Consider the following 22,108-nt stretch of genomic DNA (forward strand, 5'->3'; position numbering starts at 1 on the left):
TCAAGAAAATACGACCTGTTTGTACTGCATAATAGTCAAATTAGACAGTTCGTGAAAATTGCGTGTAATTGTGCAAGTGACAAAATGAACAGGGACATGGCAAGTACTTTCAGGTCTGGTCGCTCATACACCCCACCTTTGTCGGCAGCACAGCTCCAGCGCAGCTTGACACCTTGAGGGACGTAGTGAGTACAGGCTCATTTTTTCCCGCATCAAAATGATAATGTGTGTCGGCTAAATTGGGCTCTTTATAAAGACGATCGGTTGCTTTCCGATTTTGATCCGTCTAATACAGATCAAAATATTACAGATTGGTTAAATAAAGTTAATCAGTGTGCACAAATGTATCGTTGGGACGAATTAACTACGATCTATCTGGCATTAGGTAAACTAAAGGGTCTAGCTAGGTTGTGGTACGACAGCCTGAAAACTGAAAACGCACAATATTCGTGGGCTCAATGGTAACATTCACTCAAAACAACGTTTAATCGCAGACTGGCCAGGATTTGACCCATTATTATTTTACTAAATTATCAAAATTAAATAAACTCCAGTTAGCTTTAACAGACGAACAAATTATTGATGTAATTATTGAAGGTAATGGGGATACTCAGGTACAATTAACTTTACGCGCAGCCAATTGTCGAACTTTTGTTGACTTTGCCGCGTACATAAAAAATATTCCAAATAGTCAAAGTAAAAGCGCCGAGATGACATGTGGAACAAAACGCACTTACGAAGAAAGATACAAAATAAAACAGGGTCGAATGAATCGACAAGAATTAGAATCTGCCAAGGTTAAATGTTTCTCGTGCCATGAAATCGGTCATAAACGCAATAATTGTCCAAAATTGCAAAAGGCAGTAGCGCGGTGCTCATTCTGCCACAAAATGGGTCATGAAGAAAAAGTATGTCGTAAGAAACGGTTCCAGGAGAAAGTAGAAGCTCGTAAAAATATTAATTTTATAGGACCTATACAGGACAGTATCTATTTCAAACGTGCAAAAATTAACAATCATAAACTGGACAAATGTTTTGTGGATCTTGGTTGCCAATGGACTTTAATAAAACAATCAGTTGCGCTCAAAATTGGTTTAACGCAAACTGAAATAATAAATGAAAAGATTGAACTAAGCGGTTTCAGCGGCGAGACGTTAACACCAAAATTTCAGTGTCGAGCGCTTTTAACTATCGACGGCGTGGGCGTTACGGTTAATATGTACAGGGTGGAACAAAAGTATCATATAATGGCTGTAACTTATTAATTTGACAATTTTTGAAAAAATGTTTAATATAAAAGTTGATTGGTGTATTATCCTGCATCATCTGGTCTTTCAAGTTTGTTCCTATCTTCTTTTGTTTCGCTGCTATGGCAACCATCTTTGGTTTTTTAAATAGCACCCATACATTTTTTGTGTGATTTTCAAACAAGCGTATCTTTCTGTATTCATAAATACAGTTTTGCAATTATGGGGAAAAAGAATAAAATTAAAAAAAAATAAACAAAGGTGATAAAGATAAAATTAACTTACTAAGTAATAAAATGCAATATCAAGAATGCCATGGAAATTTGACAATTTTTGTTGAACGTCATTGCAAATTATTAATTTACTCGAAGAAATTGTGAAAACATGGCACATTTAAGTGAGAAACAACGCATTGAAATATTAATGATCTATGGGTATGATGGCGATAGGAGGAGGACGCAAAGCGAAGTATGTGATCTATTCAATGAAGTTTACCCAGATACTCCTGTCGCTCAAGGAATGGTTTCTCAACTAATTAAAAAATTTCGAGAAACTGGTAGCATTAAAAACATGCAAAGAACTGGGAGGCCAAAATCAGCAACAAGTGGGGACAAAGCTTTAGACGTCCTGTTAACAAATGAAGAAACACCAAGAGTTTCAGCAAGGGAAGTGGCAGAAAATTCAGAAATTAGCCATACTTCAGTGCTTAGAATTTTTAAAAAATAAGAAAATTGTCCTTATAAGATTCAATTAATACATGAATTAAATGAAAACGATTTTGACAGACGAGCGGAATTTTGCGAGCAGATGATGGAAAGATGCAATGCAGATGAGAATTTTGCTTCCAATATTGTTTTCTCTGAGGAAGCAACATTTATGCTAAATGGTACAGCAAATCGCCATAACTGTCGATATTGGTCGAGAACCAACCCACATTGGGTGCATGAAGCACTGTAAATGTGTGGGCAGGTATTATAGGAGGTCACATCATAGGACCATTTTTTATTGATGGAACCCTTAACGCTGATAAATATCTTCAACTACTTCAAACTCATGTCATACCTGCGATCACCGCATTATTCCCGGGTGAAAATGGAGGTATTCATCACAGCATATTCCTCCAACAAGATGGAGCGCCTCCACATTTCGCACATGTTCGGGAGTACTTAAACAACGTTTTTAGAAACAGGTGGATCGGCAGAAGAGGGCCTATTGAGTGGGCAGCCAGATCCCCGGATCTGTCACCCCTAGATTTTTTCCTGTGGGGTGGTCACGTAAAAAATAATGTGTACAAAGAGAGACCACGTAATTTGGACGATCTGAAAGTGCGAATCACTGCAGAAATGCGTACCTGTAGAAATACTACAAAAAACTAAAATGAATTTTAAATATCGATTAGGTCATTGCTTGGCACTCAACGGAGCTCAATTTGAACATTTTTTTTGTGTTCAACTTTTCTTTTATTAAGCTCTTAATAAAATAATTTTTTTACTTGTCAAATTTCCATGGCATTCTTAACCAAAAATGTGGAGTCAATTTTATTACTTAGTAAATAATTTTTTGTTCATTATTTATTTTTTTATTTATTCTTTTTTTCCCCATAATGGCAAAAATGTATTTATGAATACAGAAAGATACGCTTGTTTGAAAATCACACAAAAAATGTGTGGGTGCTATTTAAAAACCAAAGTTGGTAGCCGTGGCAGCGAAACAAAAGAAGGTAGGAACAAAGTAAAAAAGTCAAACAATTTTTATATTGAACATTTTTTCATAATTTTTCAAATTAAAAAGTTACAGCGATTTGCAACACTCACTAAACCACTGACAAAGTTGTTAAGAAAAGACGTACCATGGGAGTGGAACGAAGAACAAACAAATGCCATTCAAACCTTGAAAACTTATTTAACAACGCGACCAATTCTAAAAGTATTTAATCCTGATTTAACAACTGAAGTGCATACGGACGCAAGTAAAGATGGCATAGCCGGAATGCTATTACAAGTTGAAAATAAATAGAAACACGTTGTCGCCTATTTTAGCCGCCAGACAACGTCACTAGAAAGCCGGTATCACTCCTATGAACTGGAGACGCTAACAGTCGTAGATTCATTTAAGTACTTTCGCGCATATTTAATTGGGACAAAGTTCAAACTGGTAACGGATTGTAGTGCCATTCGTAGTACAGCAACAAAAAGATATCATTCCTCGTGTAGCGCGATGGTGGCTACAGTTACAAGACTACGATTTTGAAATAGAATATCGTCCGGGAACGAGAATGACACATGTTGATTGTTTAAGTAGAATACCCCAACACGTGATGACAATTACTATTACGGAAGGGCTTCTCGCCACGCAAATGCCGGACGAGGAAATTTGTAAAATTCGCGATATTCTATTAACTAAAGACGCAGATCCGAGCAATAAAACATACCTCGATAATTACATCATAAAAAGGAATATCGTCTATAAAAAGTTGGGCATTGAAAGCAAATGGCTAGTACCAAAATCAAATAGATGGCAGATTTGCAGACTTTGCCATGACGATCAAGGGCATTTGGGTTTTGATAAGACTTTAACTAAGATCCAGGAAAACTACTGGTTTCCAAAAATGCGTCGATTTGTTTCTAAATAAATATCTTTGTGCATATCTTAACTGTCTATACTACAAAGCACCTGCGGGTAAAAGACCTGGGCAGTTAAACCCCATCGATAAAGTTATCATCCCATTTCATACTCTGTACATTGATCATCTAGGTCCGTTTGTTAAATCCCAAACAGGAAATACTCAATTGTTAGTTTTGGTGGACGGTTTTACTAAATTTAGTATTCTCGAGTCTGTACGAAATACAAAAACGAAATACGTCACAAGATGCCTAAAGACGATAATCGATATCTTTGGGGTGCCTGTCCGCATAATTACAGACAGAGGAACTGCATTTAAAGTCCTCGTCTAGAAATAGTCAATTTTGACTTAAATTGTAAATCATATTACAATAGCACAGCAAACCGTCTTATAACTACCATAATACCCTCTAACTTTATTGCCCCTTTGTTGTGCAGTGCCGACTCAAGGAAGAGCAAACATCAGGTAAAGTAACCGCCCCTATTTATTTATGGAATTATTTATGGTAGTTATAAGACTATTTTCTCTCCTATTGTAAAATGATTTACAATTTAAGTCAAAATTGACTATTTCTAGACGAGGACTTTACGTCACATACCCTCCGGCAGTTTTGTCTTGATCTGGGTATTAAACACATTCAGAATGCTGTCGCCACGCCTAGGGCAAATGGGCAATGCGAACGGTTCAATGGGACCGTTCTTAATGCGTTAGCAGCTCTAGAAATAATAACACATTAGTTTCCAAGAGATGATAAATTAAGAATGATCTGTATATTATAGGATCCGTCTAGCTCCTGTTCAAATTGATTGGGGACAATCAAGAAGCAGGCTGGCCGACTGTTAGCGGTGGAGACGGCGAGCAATGGTACCGTGGAATTTTGTGGAATTCGCTGACCATGAGGCTGAGCAAATATTCTAAAAATGGGTCATATGTATGATTATTCATTCTCTAGGGTGTGTTCACTGATTCAGTTTGTTAATAAATGAGAGTTCATAAAGCCCCTTTGTTACTCAAAATATACCCTCTAACACCCCCAATCATGCCCAAAGACGTTCTCGTCACGACACCGCCGCAAACGTCCGTGTTCTCCTATTGCTAATCTCGATAACGAATTATTGCATCATTGAATTAAAATTCTAGAAAGTATTATGGCAAATCGCGGGGCACATTCGATGTCAGGAGTTCCTACTGTCCCTTATACAGCCGAACTTCCCCAACATTCGCCAGATCTCTCCGCTATTCCATCATCGTCGCGAAATTTAAATATCCCATGTAATCGCGAACGACACCATTCTACGCCGTTGCCTGAAATTCGACATGAAAACAACAGTCCCAAATGTCAAAGACGTATCGAATTAATTCCCGAATTCAGTGGTTCTACGGATGGTATGACAATCGATCGTTGGCTAGATAAAATAAATTCCATTGGTAAACTCTATAACTGGGATGATCACGCCAAAATATTTTCCACCATTGCCCGTCTTAGTGAAAATGCGAAATCCTGGTACGATTGCCAAACAACGACACCAGTTACTTGCAATGAATGGGAAGAAAAACTTAAGAGTCCCATTTCCACCACATAAAAATATCGCCTCCAAACTTAAAGATTTTGTAAACATTGAAAGAAATCCCGATCTCGATGAAGTCATCACGGATGTGATTATTTCAACCATAAACAACAACATATAATACGAGCAAGTGCTCACGCTGCAAATTGCAAATCTACCGAAAAACTTTTGTTATTTTTAAGCGATTACAACTACGTCACCCAAACTCATAAACATCATTCAAGCAGACTAAATTTCAAGTCCCAAAGATTTACGAAGAATGACCAACATCGTTCTCAGAATAAATTTGATTCCAATAACAAAGACACCAATTATTCTACTGTGACAAATAAACAAAATATCACCTGCTTCTATTGCAAAAAGGATGGACACACGCGTGAGATGTGTTTCAAATTAAAAGCAAGAAAAGAAAGCACTCCGAGCGAATCTTAATCAAGGAATTGTCGTTCCCAATTTGTCAGAACAACATAACAGTTCTGCTCTAATTGTTCCTAGTAAACCGATTGAATTTCATAATTGTTTAGGCATTTTAACCGTATACTCCATTAGTTACGCGAATACGCTGTTATGTAAAGGGCAATGTGTCGCGCGGGGAATTCCATCTAGGCAGTCTCAGAATGAAGTACCTCTAAGACCTTCGCTCTTGACAGAAGTACAACAAACACGTTTAGATAAGCTTTAAAAGATTATGAGGACTGTTTTGCTGCTAGTACCTCAGAGTTAGGAAACACAAACGTCAAAACGAGCATTAAATTGACCAGTACTGTACCAGTATGTTACAAACCATACAGGTTATCATTTTACGAAAGAGAAGTTATCAGAAGAATATTAGCAGACCTTATGGATAATAATATCATTGTCTAAGTAGAACTAGTCGGTCAACCGTGAGGGTAAGAATATGCTGCCGTCTAGTGTAGCAAAGAGAAGCTTCAGAAAAATCATGTTCGGATTTGAAACGGTTCGGATCTGAAACAGTCATAACTGATACTAGATGTAAATGTAAAATTAAATTTTAAGGCCACTTTTATTAACATTATGTATGCCTATTTGCAGCCGTTTAGGCGTAATTTCAATTTTTTGAATAAAATATTCTTTTTTATAAGATTTCAAAAACGCATTTAACTCAGTCGAACGAGATTGTATTCTAAAAGAAGTCCAATGTCATACCCCACTTCTTCCGACTTTAAGAAAGTTATCAATTTATCCAGAAAAATTGATCTTGAATTAAACTTTAACAAATGCGAGATCTTTTGCTGTTCTGAAGATACAGATTTAAGAGTCATAAAGGAATTTCAAAATTTAGCATAAGGTATTAAAATTTGTGACCGAGGAAGTTTATCTCTTTTAGGCTCTCCAAGGCTTCAAAAACACTGTCGAAAAAAACAGTTGAAAATCTTTTAAATAAAGCTGAATTTCTTAGCAGACACGTAGCTTATACTTTTATCAAGAACTGTCTTTTCACTCTTTTCATACCAAAATTTAATTTTTTATTAAGAACAACTCCATTTTGGAAATTCTCTAATTATGTTAATTCAATTGATGCTTCTTTAAAGTCTTCTTTAGAAAGAATACTTAATTTACGTTTAACTGATTTGCAATGGTGTCAGTCCACTTTACCGATTAGATTTGGTAGACTGGGAATTCGCGGCATTTCCGAGATTTGCCTCCCTGCTTTCCCATCTTCAGTTCATGGTGTTAAAAAGTTTAAAAAGCAAACGCAAACATAGCAAATATACATAGTTCAATTATTTCGTCAAACTACATATTTAAAGGTTTAGCCTTTGAAACCTTAGGCCCTTGGTGCAAAGAAACAATCGATTTCATTAATGACATCGGAGACCGACTTATCGCGGAATCAGGCGATTCAAAATCAAAGAAATTCCTTTTTGAGAGGATTTCCCTTGCCATTCAATGTGGAAACGCTGCAAGTATTCGGGGCACTTTTCCAGATTCCGCATTATTATAGGAAATTTTTGCATTAAATCAAAAAAGTCATGTAATTATATTCCACAAAAATAGGTATTTTTTTGTTATTTTTATAAGCAATTGTTTTATTTGAATTTTGAAAGTCCCGTCATCTGGTTTATTTAGCGCAATAAGTTTAAACCGAGCGCCTCGGTTCAAATGTTAGCAATTTTTCAAACCACTTATCAGCACTGGAGAAGCGACTTTTCCAGTCCATCGCCCTCTGGTAGCTACGTCCATTACTATTAACAAAATTCACCGATTGACCGACTAGTTCTACTTAGACAATGATAATATTATAGAGCCAACTGTTTCCGAATACGCAAGCCCGATACTTCTAGTGAAGAAAAAGTGAGGATAAATGAGAATGGTTGTGGACTATAGAAAATTAAACTCTATCACTGAAAAGGATCATTATCCCCTACCAAACATCGAAGACAAACTTGAACGATTGGCTGGCCATACGTGTTTCACAACCTTAGACATGGCGTCAGGATACCATCCTTAACGCTCTAACAGCAGCAATTGAAGGCCATTATGAATCATGGGAAGATCATCTTACCGAAGTACAACCAGGTATCAACATGACCATTAATGCAACAACAGGACAAACTCCGTCTGAACTTCTTTACGGGTTTCGACCGCGTTTAAGGTACGATGCCGATTTACCAGATCGCGAACCAATAAACAAACTAAAGCAATTAAAAAGTAACCGCGCCAAGGCTTCGGGTAAAATCGCTTGAAATGCAATTAATAGTGAGCTTTCGCGTTACGTTTTTCAAATAACCGTGTACGCTAACGCCGGTGTTGCTAGGCAATAGCGTAACCGATTCATTATTACAATAAGCGATTACGGTAATTGCTCGCGAATAGCGTACCGGTTATTTTAACTGAACGTGACGCGAAAACTCTCTAATATGAAAGCGCGTTATGACAAAAATCGCTTATGTATATTTCAACCCGATGATATGGTATTCGCTGAGAGAACTCCAATAATCATCAAAGGACTTGCAAGTGGAAAACTTGTTCAGAAAAATCCACCGCTACCGTGTCCAATCCCTGTCAAAGGACCGAAGACGCTTCAGAGGCATTGTGGCGAGCGATTGAATGAAGATTTTTACCGCCCAAAAATCCAAATAAAGGTGGGTAAACTTTTATTTCTTTTTAACCGTCTTAAAAATTTTACTGTTTGGTCCTTGTTGAGGTCACATTTGTTTTGTGGACTTCAGGCTAATTCCTGTTGAGGTTGCATTTGATGTGTGGACTCTAAGTTGACCCCTGTTGAGATTGATGGTAGAGGTTGTATTTGTAAGAGGTACACACCGTATAGTTGCGCAGTAAACCAACGTTGGTTCGCTTGTGCCCCACTCTGCTAAATCAATCAGCTGTTCGTACATTCAGTGGCGTCTTCTTTTTCAGTTGTGGTACCCAAGTTTAATTTTATTGTGTTGTATTGAAGATTGTGTTGTAATAAACGATAAAAAATTGTATTTCTTAATAGAAACCTGCACTTTAGAACATTGTTCTCTGTAAGACAAATGGAATAGAACGACGTTTTAATTAATAAAAAATATAAAATAAATTGAAATAGTTTGGTTACGTCACTGCTCATAACTATGACGTCAGCTTCGCGCAGGTTGTTGGCTCCGCCTATGTACCTCTTACAAAAACAACCTCTACATGTTGCGGATGTTATGGTCGATGGGACCTCAGCGGGGTGGGGAAGCAACGCCCACTCACTGGGTGGACGCTACCTACCCTGAAAACTATGAATTCCATGGATTTCTTGGAATTCTTGGTCATGATTCTTGCAAACATTCTCGTAAATTCATTGCGTACTCTTGTTGACATTGCGTAGTATTAAGTGTTGAATTTAAATAAACGAAGTTCAAAGCAACAGACATATTTAATTTGGTCATCCATTGTGACTCTCAACTAATTGCACAGAAACATTGGTCCTTCGAGCCGGATCGTGACGGCGAATCGACAATCGAAACATCAAGAAGACAACGAAAGCCAAGAATCCCGCCTGGTCGACGCAGCAGTCAAGGTAGGCCCTTTATATTTGCCACTCTGTATATATCTCCTCACGGGTACGATAAACAATGACTCAAGAAGACGTAAAGGCACTCATTGCGCGTCGCGGCCAAATAAAGACGACTACAACTAGAATCAAAACGTTTTTGGAAAAATTCAGGGATGGTGACAACATCTATCAATTAAAATCGCGTCTTCCAAATCTCCGCAATGCATTCAAAGAATTTGATCAGGTTCAAACACAATTAGAATCATTACAAGAGGGAGAAAGACAGGATAAAGAGCGCGACGATTTTGAAACGGATTATTACAATATTGTACCGCAGATATTGGCATTATTAGATTCCGTGGAACATGCAAAAAGTAAATCAATTAATGGTCAAGGGTCCAGTGCAGTCGTCGAACAACCGCGTCTAAACCTGGTAAGGTTATCCACATTGGATTTACCTTCGTTTTCCGGCAGTTATTTAGAGTAGACCGTGGTCGCAGACACCTTTAAATCATTGATTCACAATTGCAATCTGTACAGTGAAATTCCATTATCTCAAATCGTGTTTGAAGGGAGATGCTCATAAGGCACCGCACTCAATATACGTGTCATCAATAAATTATGAACTTGCATGGCAAACCCTACAAAAACAGTTTGAAAAGAAGCGATTAATTATGCTGGAGCATGTAATAACAATTTTAAATTCACCGCCGTTAGTCAAAAACTCACATGTGGCAATGCGTCAACTTTTCGACTACATCACGATAAATATCGAAGCTCTCAGAACGTTGGGACAAGAAGTTGATAAATGAGACGCGTTGATTTTGACATGTGTTACGACACAAAATTTCGACTCAGACTCGGTTTCACAATCGCAGGATTGAGTGAAGGCAGACGCGTCACCGTCTTGCAATTTGTTTTCGTTGGTGGTGTGCGAGTCCCACCCAAAGTCACTTTCACTCGGAGTGGAGGCCCCCCAGAGGCCGAAAAGTCCCAGCATTTGGCGTAGGGCCGGGCCGAGACGTCACGCGCGATAGAGGGTGGACCTGGTTAGTATTGTTAGGTCTCTCCAATGTTTGTGATGGCCCACGAAAAAGTGGCGGTGTCGGCGTAATCCTTTCCAGGGGGTTAGGTCACTCTTCGCCGTCGGTCATGTGGGCACGTGTGGACCAGACGCGATGTCTGCGCGCGCGACATCTCGACTCGATATATTTTGTTTGTAGAATCAGATAGCGGGTGAAAGGGTGTCACGGGGGATATCTCGGTTTGGTGTGACCGGTCGGAGACGGCAACGTTCGCTCAAGGGTCGGTCCTGCGTTTTCCGGCGATCTTTGAGGTTCGCGGGGCCCTTTCGTCGAGGCGTCGGAGGTCCTTAAGGACGACGACCGACCACGACGGGTCGTCAACATCCATTCGCGCGGAGCTCGTCGTCTAGACCGACGGTACCACCGGCGGAAGCGGTACCACCGTTTCCGGGCGGCCCCACTTGTGTCGTTCCGGCCCCCTCGTCACCCAGAATTCCGATTTAAGCGGCTGCGGCTGTACGGCAGAAAAGGGAAGGGTTTTCTTTTATTTTCGGGTTTTCAATTTTGTTTGCGTCCGATCCTTCAGATCAATGTTAGTCTGACGGAACTATATCCCGTTGGGTCGAGTCTGGAGACCCGGAGCTTCACTCCAAAAATTCACGATTGACCAGACGTGAAAAATAGTTTCATCACCTGTTGGAGGCTGTGTGCCCCTACAGACAACATTCGCAACTCCAAATCACGGCGTCACGTGTTACGATTTAAAAAATTCCTGATCACACCAAATTGAATAGTCCGCGCAAAGCCAAGCATTTCCCCCGACAACACTTTGCGGAAAGCGCTGGTACGTTCGAAAAGGAAAATTTTTTGCGGGATTAAAGAAGTACGCGAGTTTCGAGGAGCAAGTCCAGAAGCCGTAGGTAAAGAGGGTGAAGGTTGGTGCCCGTAGAATACCAAAGGTGCATTAACACGCTTTTAAATTCAAATTATCAAAATAATAGCACTTCTAGTGCTTCTCAGACTTGATTTATGTTATTTATTTTTTCTATTGTTTATTTCATTAAAAAATATTCTATTTTATTCTCAAATAAACGTTCTTTTTCAAAGTTATTTTAGTTTCAATTATATTTGCGTCACATCATTTTTGATGAAAATAATATCCTTACAGACCCACAAGGTTCTAAGTACATTTACAAAAAATTGGACTAGGTCCTGTATTATTTTTACTATTTTGTAAAAAAAATAAAATGGTATTGAACACCCATTTGGTTTTACATAGACTATATGATCCCGTTGTAAAAACAGAGCTACTTCAGAAAAATTTGCCAAATTAACCCTTCTGAACCTTAAAATTGCTTAATATTTGAGGATTCGTAAATTTTGTTTGTCTTTCATCACTAATACAATTTACGAGTGATCTGTGGCTTAATTGCGTAATATCATAGCAACGGAAAATACAGCTTGAATACAGTTAATAAATCTAGTAACTTTTTTTAAAGGTTGTCTGAAATTGTTTGCTGAACGGTATGCTTTCATGCATCGTAATCAACCAACGGCTTTGAAAACGATCGTCAGCATTTGTGACAAATGGCACGGTTACTGCTCGAAATTAAAGAACTGGATCCATCTTTGATTGATTACTAAGACTGCATAATTTATTGCGAATATGATACCTTATTGGAAGGCGTACTTAAACTGTGCTGTATGGATTACAACATTGCTGTTTTTGGAAAACCGGCTCTGGCTCAAGTGTTAGGATCTAGTATTACGTTTTTATTGCAATCTTTGATACAGTCTTACAAGAAACGAGGTTTTTCAAAAGACCGCATTAACCAAGGGTAAATGTAGATCGCCTTGCATTAAGATACAGAAAGCTGAGGCGTTCCTTGCTGCCCATGAACAAAATTATTCTATTTATGTTTCAAGATCTGCTGGTAGGACCCGCCTGGAGAAAAGAGCAAAGATAAGAAATGATTTGCCGTCATCAAAAGACATTAAACTTTTCTCCACATACATTGTTAAAGAAGCACAGAAGGCATATGATCAGCTATTGAAAGGGTTTGATTACGATACATGGCTTATGTTAGGAAAAGCGGAACTTTGTATTTAATAGGAGAAGAGTTACTGAAGTCGTCAGTATGTCTTTAGATTTATACCAACAGCGAGTCGTATTAGAAGACTATAAAAAAGACAACCTAACACTCTTAAAAAAGGCCCTATCCGATAAACATATGATAATGACGATGATACGCAAGAGAGAACGTATTTTACATGTTTTGCTTGATGTGGATCAATGTAGGTGAGTTATGCCTATACTATAAAGAAAAAATATATATATATTTTTTTATTGTTGTTCTAAATTTTATACGTATGTCTAGGCACCTTTTCGTTCACAACACAACAAAACCCGGACACGCGTTCCCCTGCTGGGTGTTCAAATTTCGTTGTGGAAGTGCACCCCGCCGCACGACGATTCTTCCTACAAACTGGTCGCGTATACACAACCTGGAGATCACACCACATACGCGATTTTCTTGAGGTAACAGGCTGTTACAACTGCCAGCGCTACGGTCACCTTTCGCGAAATTGTAATTGTAATTCACCCAAGGCCTGCGGCTATTGCTCCAGCACGGCACACGAATCAAACGCGTGCCCAAACCGTGAAGACCCTCAGAACCATAAATGCGTCAATTGTCTACGAAGCGGGGATAAGGACGTGGCCCACCACACAGCAGCTAACATGTGCCCAATTTACAAACATCGACTCCAAGATGTAATAAATTCTACATTATACGAGGTTGATGGATAGTCACAAAATTATTCAACTAAATCTCCAGAAATCCGGCACAGCGAGAAACGAATTAATAGCGCACATGTTGGCCAACAACATCTCCCTCGCACTGGTACAGGAGCCATTCGTCTGTCGTCATGGCTCCTTATTCAAAGTTCCCCATTTAAACGGCCTGCAACTGGCGGCAGTCACCTCGGCCAAGTTTCTGTCGGCCATTATATTTAACAAAAACTGCGTAGCGCCACTGTTTGTGCCTCAGTTTTCTAACGACCACATTGCTGTGGTCACGCTACAACTGGGAAAAACCCAACTGTTCTTCTCAAACGTATACCTGCCGCCCTCGACAGACATCCGGTCCGAAATCCCGACAATCCACCGGATAATAAGGCGACTGCAGGTAGCAGACTGGTCATTGGCGGCGACTTCAACACCCGGTCGACCTTGTGGTGCGACATACGAAATGATGCAAGATCTCCGATACTTCAGGAGGTCGTAACACAAAATGGCCTAGACATCCTAAACCAACCCAGCGACCTGCCGACTTTCCGAAACATTAGAGGGCAAAGTTACATCGACTTGACACTAACCACCCCGCTGGCGATCCCAAGCATCTCGAACTGGAAAGTCTCGGACACCCTCACAACATCCGACCACAACCCCCATCATGTTCACTTACACGGTCGACCCAGCTGACAATACAGCCCGCACAGTCGCACCCAAGTTTGCCATTGATTATAGCCAAAATACCTCAGAGTATGTCGAAGAGACCCTGCACGACTGGGATAACGAATTTGACACGTAATTTCCCACCATCTGCAATTCAGACATGATCGATCGAGCGGTTAATTTGCTTTATAGCAGTATCCGAAATTGTGTAGCTGCAAAAGCTGTCCAACGGAAGCGCTTCACCAACCGAGCAGACTGGTGGACGGTGGAGCGGCATCGCAAGATTCTCTGTTTCAGGGCGAAGTCATCACTCCGCAGATGTTCGACTCCACGGCCCATGCCGGACTCTACTTACAACTGCGTGCAGAGGACATCTGGCAAGCACGATGGGACAACTCAACAAAGGGTCGAGTAACGTACGTATTTCTTCCCGCCGTCACCACTGACCCTGCCGCACTTCCCCACTTGGACTTCGTGCGAACACAAGTTCTCACCGGCCATGGTGAATTCGGCTGTCATCTCTACCGAATTGGCAAAGAAGAGAGCGACCGCTGCGATGCCTGCCCCGATGCCACAGACGACCCCATCCACCGGCTTCTCGACTGTCCTAAATACCTAGTCGCCCAGGAACTGATACACGAGGAGATCAGAGCCTGGGCACCACAGCTTATGGAAATTTTCGCCCTCACCAACGGAGAAATCTTCGCAGAATTAGCGACTGCAACCCCGTCAATCTCTGACAGTAACGCTCCCCTCATATACGAGCAAAGATCACACATAGCGTGAGCCAAAGGAGGACTTGGACGGATCCCGGGATTTGGCTCTAACCCGATGATTACATTTCTATATTTTCTCTGTTTCTAGATTTATCGGAACTCTCTTGTTTGTGATTCCTGTTCACACATTGTAAATAGTTAGGTAGAATTATAAAATAAGAAAAGAGATATGCATGTACACTGTAAACACATTTGTAAAAAAGCCGAAAGTACTGCGTCCAATTTGACGTTCCCTTCTTGAATAAACGTGCCCCTGGGCGCCTTGTTTTTTTTTGTTCACATATCTGACGAAATGAACTGCGATGATGATCCAATGCAAGACGATCACTTCACAGTTGAAGAACTACTGGAAATGGACTCGACCGAAGACATTTCAACATAACCGCCAACTGAACGTGTAGAGGTTGACACGCCTCAACAAGAAACAAGTGAAGAGATGCGCGAACAAGAAAATGAAGCCAATGCAGGTAGATTTATTTATTTATTTATGATTATGCAATATATTTTGATTAGTTTCAGATAAACTATTAAAGTCAAATAAAAGGTCACCAATTCGTACAAGAAGGTTGACCCTAGAAAAACACTGCTCGCCGAAAAAGAAAGTGACTACACCAACAAAGAAAACTGTTTGTTCCTCTAAAAGAACTATTGCTCAAATATTGACGCAACTTCCCAGAAGATGACTGAATTTTACATCCGCACAAATCTGTGCCATGCAGAATTATTTTCAGCAATATATAGAACGTGGCGATTTACCACAAATGCGAGTATGTGACATTCCTGCAAGAAAGTTCTTCATTATTTCCAGGCCGAACTTCTCGCGATGTTTATAATTGGGTGCAATATCAACGGAACAAATACCGATCCCTCAAAAAATTCGACTGACTTGCTCCGCACTTTGTTATATTTTATGTTGTCGTTGTTTTGCTGTCGCTGTTTCATTTGTTAAGTGCCAATGTTAAGTTTTGTAATGGGCAAACTTTCTGGGAGAGTTTTAATTACTAGTCAAGGTCGATTATGGCAATCTATCCTGTTTTGATTCTTAACTTTTGTAAACTGTTTTTTTTTTTTAAATTGGTTAATGTAATTTTTTAATCAATCATTTTACTACGACTTGTAATGTTTTCATAACATTCGTATTGTAAAATTTAAGAGCAATTATAATATATCGGAATTTTTAAAAGATAAATCCGCGGACGACTTAGAATAATTATTTATAGTACAAGTGGGGTAGAGGCATTTTTATACATGAGTGTGATTTGCATAACGAGCACGTTAGTCCGAGTCATTTAAATCCCACGAATGTAATAAAAATCCTGTTGGGGAACAGGATTTTTATTACATTCGTGGGACGTGGGGACGTGCACTATACAAAATTTTTTCTGGAGCTGCAAGAAATTTTATCTATAATCCAAAATCAGATCATATATACAGGGTGATTTTGAAAGTTGTGCAGATATTTTAATCACGAGCTACTGGCTTCATGTAGAACTTGGACAAAATGTTTAAAAAATTCTATGTCAAAAAATAAAATGACATTTATTTTTTGAGCTACAATTTTTTTTAATTGCTTTGTCTTCTACGTTGTCAAACAACCTCGTAGGTACAATTTCGGCACATTTTAAAAATACACCCTGTATATCATATTTTATAAAATGTACACCAATGCGGTTTCCTTGTTTTAAAGCATATTTCCTATAGGTTACTTCGCACACAAGGTATGTACATATAATGCTTTTTGGCCGACGTTTTTTAATTTAAAATGTTAAAAACAATTACTACTTTTCGAATTTTAATGGAACGCACACAAGAATTGTCAAATGTAAGGTAGAACCGACAGATGGCGGTGCTATTTTGATTACTTCATAGACAACACAGTAAACTTATAGAACGCAAACTCCTATGCATTTTATCGGTTTTTTTGGAAACGCACCCACCACAAGCCGTCAGGGGACGCTGCCGTTTTATAAAAATAAAAATCGCGGAAACTTATGCCAAAATTAAAAAAAATATATATATTTTGACATATTAAGTCATAAATAATAAATCTACTGTTACAAGAATTTGCAGAGTGCAAAGGTATTTAAACCATGTGGAACTCGCCATAGATTTTCAAATCCAATTAAATATCCTGGGCATGGAATGGATTAAAAACACGGGTAACAAGCAGTTATCAACTTTGTAGCCTATTAAAGTGTGGGTATAACAGCTACACTGTGTGTGGACTTCATTTTACCAGCAAATACTTCGGCACGAACAATAGATTGCTGAATGTGGCCGTACCTTTCACTCAATACAACTTCCCTCCTTTTCCAGTCCAGACTTACATATAGTCTTTGCCAAAGCCAAATAACCACCAACACTGGATTATACCCAGAAAATCAACCGGCAACGTTGTGTACTTTGATTTGATTGGTCTAGCATTTTAGTAATGTCAAAATTGCCATTATACACTTAGTGTAATTTTGTTTTCACCAACCTACTTCAACAGGTGGTGGTTATTTGGGTTTGGCACGGCCTATACTTCCAGTAATAGTAAAAAAATATTGATAATTATATTTTAACGGAAAACTATTTTTTATAGAATTTTCATCCGATCTACTGATCTACGATATTTCTACTGAAGACACTATAAGTAAATTATGTAAATCCTGTTTTATATAGTAATGACTGTATAAATTCTTGTGAAAGTTTCAAAAAGAAAATAAGAAAAGCTGAGCATAATCAAAATTATAAAAAGCCAGAATGTTAATCCAAAATTCGGGCTGCAACTACGGGCTGCAATGTACTGAAAACGTTACATGCAAAATTCGATGTCAAAATAAAGAGCAAAATTTTGAAGGCGAGGAAGCCATAAATCTCTGTCGCAATTGAGGAAAAGAAACACCAAATCAAAATTTATAAAAATGCAATGGAAATGTATCGAAAAAAATTGAAAATAAAAACTTCAAAATAAATGTAGTCTTTTAATTTCATAAATAAATTATTTTGAAAATTAAAATAAATAAAAAAGCCAGGATATCCAGCTGGCTGTGTCTTATTTTGCACCTACCACAAGCCAGTAGATGGCGTCGGGACACAAAAAACTATGGGAGTTTGCGTTCTATAGGTTTACTGTGTTGTCTATGGATTACTTACTTCTAAAGCAGCAATAACTTAAAAAATTGGTGCATTCTACTATTATTTTAGTCATCTGACTATTAATTTATTGAATTTTGTCAAATCAACCTAGAAAATAGTACATATTATTTCTCAGTACTATCAAATTGTAATTCTAACCCTGTATCTGTTTGAAGTACTATTATAGTGGTAGACAAACCAAAATCATTGTTGAATTAACTCTCCGTTTTGTTTACAATAGTTATTTGTGCAACGAGATAGGAAAAGTGACTTTTTTCCGTACGAGATGCGGGATTTTTAATCGAGACGTAGTCGAGATTAAGAACGCGTCGAGTACGGAAAAAAACACTTTTCCTTCGTGTTGCACACATAATTTTTTCTAATGACGTAGAGAAAACCCTTACCTCTTGAGGATTTATTGAAAATTTTAGATACAAAATTCGAAAAATCGAGTAGCTCATTTTGGTCGTTATGGAATCAATGTAAACACAAATTTTCACATTAGAAAAATTTGCGAGTTCGTTTAGTTGTGAGTGTATTTGCGATTAAAAATGTCCGAAGATGCTCAATTTGTTAGCTCGGACGTAGAAGAATCAGCAGCATTAGCAGTCAATGAGTTATTACCCGTGAAATCGCGGAAAAAATATGATAAAGCTTACCAACAATTTGAGGATTGGTGCCGTGAAAAGCGAGTGCGTGATATTACTGAAGAAGTTCTACTGGCCTATTTTGAGCAAAAATCAAGAAAACTCAAAGGCTCGACATTATGGAGATAGAAAAGTTCCTAAGGGAAGCGGATAATGGCACTTATTTAATGATGAAGGTAAAGGTGACTTTTATGTAATTCAAAAAATAACTGTTTTACTCTTTAAAGGTGATGTTGATAATCGGGATCAGTGGGGCATGCCGTCGCGAGGAATTGACTTTTCTTGACGTGAAGAACATTACAGACAAGGGGTCTTATATCATTATCCAGATTCCAGACACTAAAACAAACGTCAGGCGAGAATTTACAATATCACCAGGCAATTTTGAAGGTTTGGATTTATTAGAAATATTCAGGACATACTTTGTTACTTTATTTGTTAAAAGAATGCAATAATGTTGTAGTACATATTTATAATAAATAATATTAATATTAATATTAGTATTAATCAATCAAATCATATTCAACACTCAATTATAAAAGAAAATTTAGAAAAGCAATTTTATTTAAGAATTAAATCTATTTTAAAATCAAAATTAAACGGTAATAATTTAATTAAAGCAGTTAATATACATGCTGTTCCATTCCTGACCTATTCTTTCGGTGTTATAAAATGGTCCAAAACTAATTTACAGAACATAAACATTAAAGTTCTTTTTACCAAATTTAGTAAACACCATCCTAAATCTGCTATTGAAAGATTTAATTTACCACGCGAAAACGGTGGTAGGGGTTTTTCAAATCTGAAATACTGCAAAAAATCAAATTGCTTCACTAAAAAATTATTTCCTCAATAGAGCTCGTGATAACACCTTTTTTAATGCTTTGGTTTCAGCCGATAAAGGCTACACACCTTTAAATTTAAGTGATAATATAATTTCAGATATTGTTAAGCCAAATATACCTGACACTATAGCAAATATAAAACAGAAGTCTTTACATGGGAGATACTTTAAAGAACTGGAACAACCAGAAATTAATATTCAGGCCTCTCATGCATGGCTTAACAAATCAAATATTCACCCTGAGACGGAGGGTTTTATATTTGCAATACAAGATCGTGTTATAAATACAAGAAATTATAAAAAACACATATGCGGTTTACAATCGATAATTGATAAATGTAGGATTTGCGGAACTGAAGGGGAAACAATTGAACACATCATTTCTTCTTGCACCGTTTTGACTCAAAGCGAATATAAAAAACGTAACGATATATTCGCTAAAATTATACACATGAATTTAGCTGTTAAATTAAATTTATTAAAGAATACACAACCACATTATAGTTATACACCAGAAAGTTGTTTGGAAAATGACAGTTACAAGTTATATTTTGATAGAACAATTTTAACTGACATTCATATTAAGCATAACAGACCAGACATTATAATTTTAAATAAACAACAAAAGCAAGCATATCTTTTAGATATAGCTGTTCCAAATTCACATAATATAACATAGACATATAACACAAAAATTAATAAATATTTAGAGCTCTCCGTTGCTATGAGAAATCTTTGGTATTTAGAAAAAATTTCGATTTTACCACTTGTAATTTCAGCAACGGGAATAGTACCGCAATCTCTTTTTAAAAATTTAAAAATTCTGGATTTAGATAACACATTGGTAGTTGAAATTCAAAAAGGTATATTATTATACTCATGTCACATCGTGCGGAAGTTCCTTAACATTGACACAGAACATAATACACAACAAAGTCAAAATGCGGAGGCGAGACGCCGGTAATTATGTTGATAAGCACTGCACTATTACTTGATAGTAATATCCGTAATAGTGTATGTACTCCGGCAAAATTGCCGTGCCGCCGGGTGGAGGTGGGATACGAAGTATATAATTGCTGGTTTTCATTTGTTTTACTTTTCCTGACTAGGTAGGAAAAGTACTACTTTTCCTACCGAAATGAATGTGGAAATGTAACAGTTTTCGATACCGAATTAGAAAAAAACATAAAATTCCCAATACATTTATTCAATTTCGTTTGGTACATTTTATGGAGTTATAATTTTTACAGTTTTTACAATTTATGTTATTACTGCCGCTGAGGCTTATGGCCTTTTCAGCAGGGGAAAAAAAATTGTTTCACAGTCCACTATAACAGTCGACTATGAACGTTTGCGTTTGCGCACTTATATTCACGGTGTTATTGTATTTCATACTGAACATTTCACTATTACAGATGTCACATGTAATGTGATTGTTGCTTTATTGATGCATTCACTGTTACCACCTACTGTTAAACATACCATAAAGAACAACAATAAGAAGTTAATCGTAAAATCAACTATTAAGGATTCACAAGATTCCTTTTTTCTCCATGTCACTGTGAACAACGACTTTGAAAGGGAAATTGTTGTCTACAGGAACACACTGATAAGTAGGAATGAAACTCTCCAACCAATTATAATCGGAGTAGGAAGAAACTTGCTCTCATTTACCGAATTTATAGTATTTTATGACAACATTAAATATAAATTTAGTAATTCCCAACATTTCAAGTGTTGACTGGGGCGTACCTCACGGGTTGCATATACTAAATATACTCTGCAAGTGCTACGTCACGACCGCCATTTTTGTTGTACTAGGTCAAGGTGCGTGTTCCAAACAAACCGAGTTCCGCACGTGGTATCATAGGAATTATTTTTTCAATTAAGTTTTTCATTTATAAATTGGAGAGGTTTGTACTGAAGGAGGTAGTTTTCAAATGCCTTATAAAATGATGTTATAAAAGGCAAGAATACATATTGAGGTTATGTGAGAACGGTTTTATTCAAATTGCATGTGGATTTTCATGGTTTTTCGAATCAAAAATGGTTATGTGTTTTGCACCCACGTGTAAGCACTACAGCGAAAAACATGGCTGTAAATTTTTTTCCTTTCCTAAGTATCCAAAAGAAAAAAAGAAATGGACAAAGTTGCTAAGGTAAGTTCGCACATAAGACAAATGATAGGGTATTAACAACATATTGTTTTCTAAAATTAGTTAGAAAAAATCGAACTTTTCCTAATTCGAAATTACATTGTATTTAATTATGTTTTCTATGATGACTTTGTCAAAAATATCAAAACAAACTTGATGTTTGTATTTGACACGAAAAATTAAATTGTCAGTACACATTATGAGGAATTCCCTAGTAAATTTTTCAAAGTCTTGTGTTCAACTGAAAATCGGCTTTGCTTTGATCAAAAATCGCATACAAATACATGAAGCTACTTATTGTGAATAAAATCACTGCAAATTGCACAGAATTAAGAGAGTTGAAACTGCTACAAGTGAGACTGCTGTGTCTACTTTACCAGCAGAGCTTGAGACATCAGATTCCTCAAGGGAAGCTGAGCCGTGTGGTCCAATCGAAGTAGATACATCAACAGCATTCGTGGAGCAGGCTGGGCCATCTGGGCTGCAAAAAGTAAAAGCGGTGGTTCCCAGCGGGAATGAAGAAATGGGAAAAAAAGACCCAAGCCATGTTGCCATGGTACAGGCAGAAAATTACTATTCAAGATTTAACCAATCAATATTGAAAATAAATCACATTTGATATCCGTATATACTGGGTTGCCCACCAAAGAAATT

The 22,108-nt window shown here is 37.7% G+C and overlaps 1 long non-coding RNA gene across 1 annotated transcript; it reads left to right on the forward strand.

The window, feature by feature from the left end:
• Positions 1 to 9,351: 9,351 nt before the first annotated feature.
• LOC138128645 (uncharacterized) lies at positions 9,352 to 19,059 on the forward strand. Its single transcript, XR_011158814.1, has 4 exons — positions 9,352 to 12,753; positions 12,833 to 15,154; positions 15,201 to 18,630; positions 18,682 to 19,059. It is a non-coding gene; the product is annotated as an uncharacterized lncRNA (long non-coding RNA).
• The last annotated feature ends 3,049 nt before the right edge of the window (positions 19,060 to 22,108 follow it).

The sequence above is a fragment of the Tenebrio molitor genome, chromosome 4 (assembly GCF_963966145.1).
Source record: "Tenebrio molitor chromosome 4, icTenMoli1.1, whole genome shotgun sequence".
Classification (NCBI taxonomy): Eukaryota; Metazoa; Arthropoda; class Insecta; order Coleoptera; family Tenebrionidae; genus Tenebrio; species Tenebrio molitor.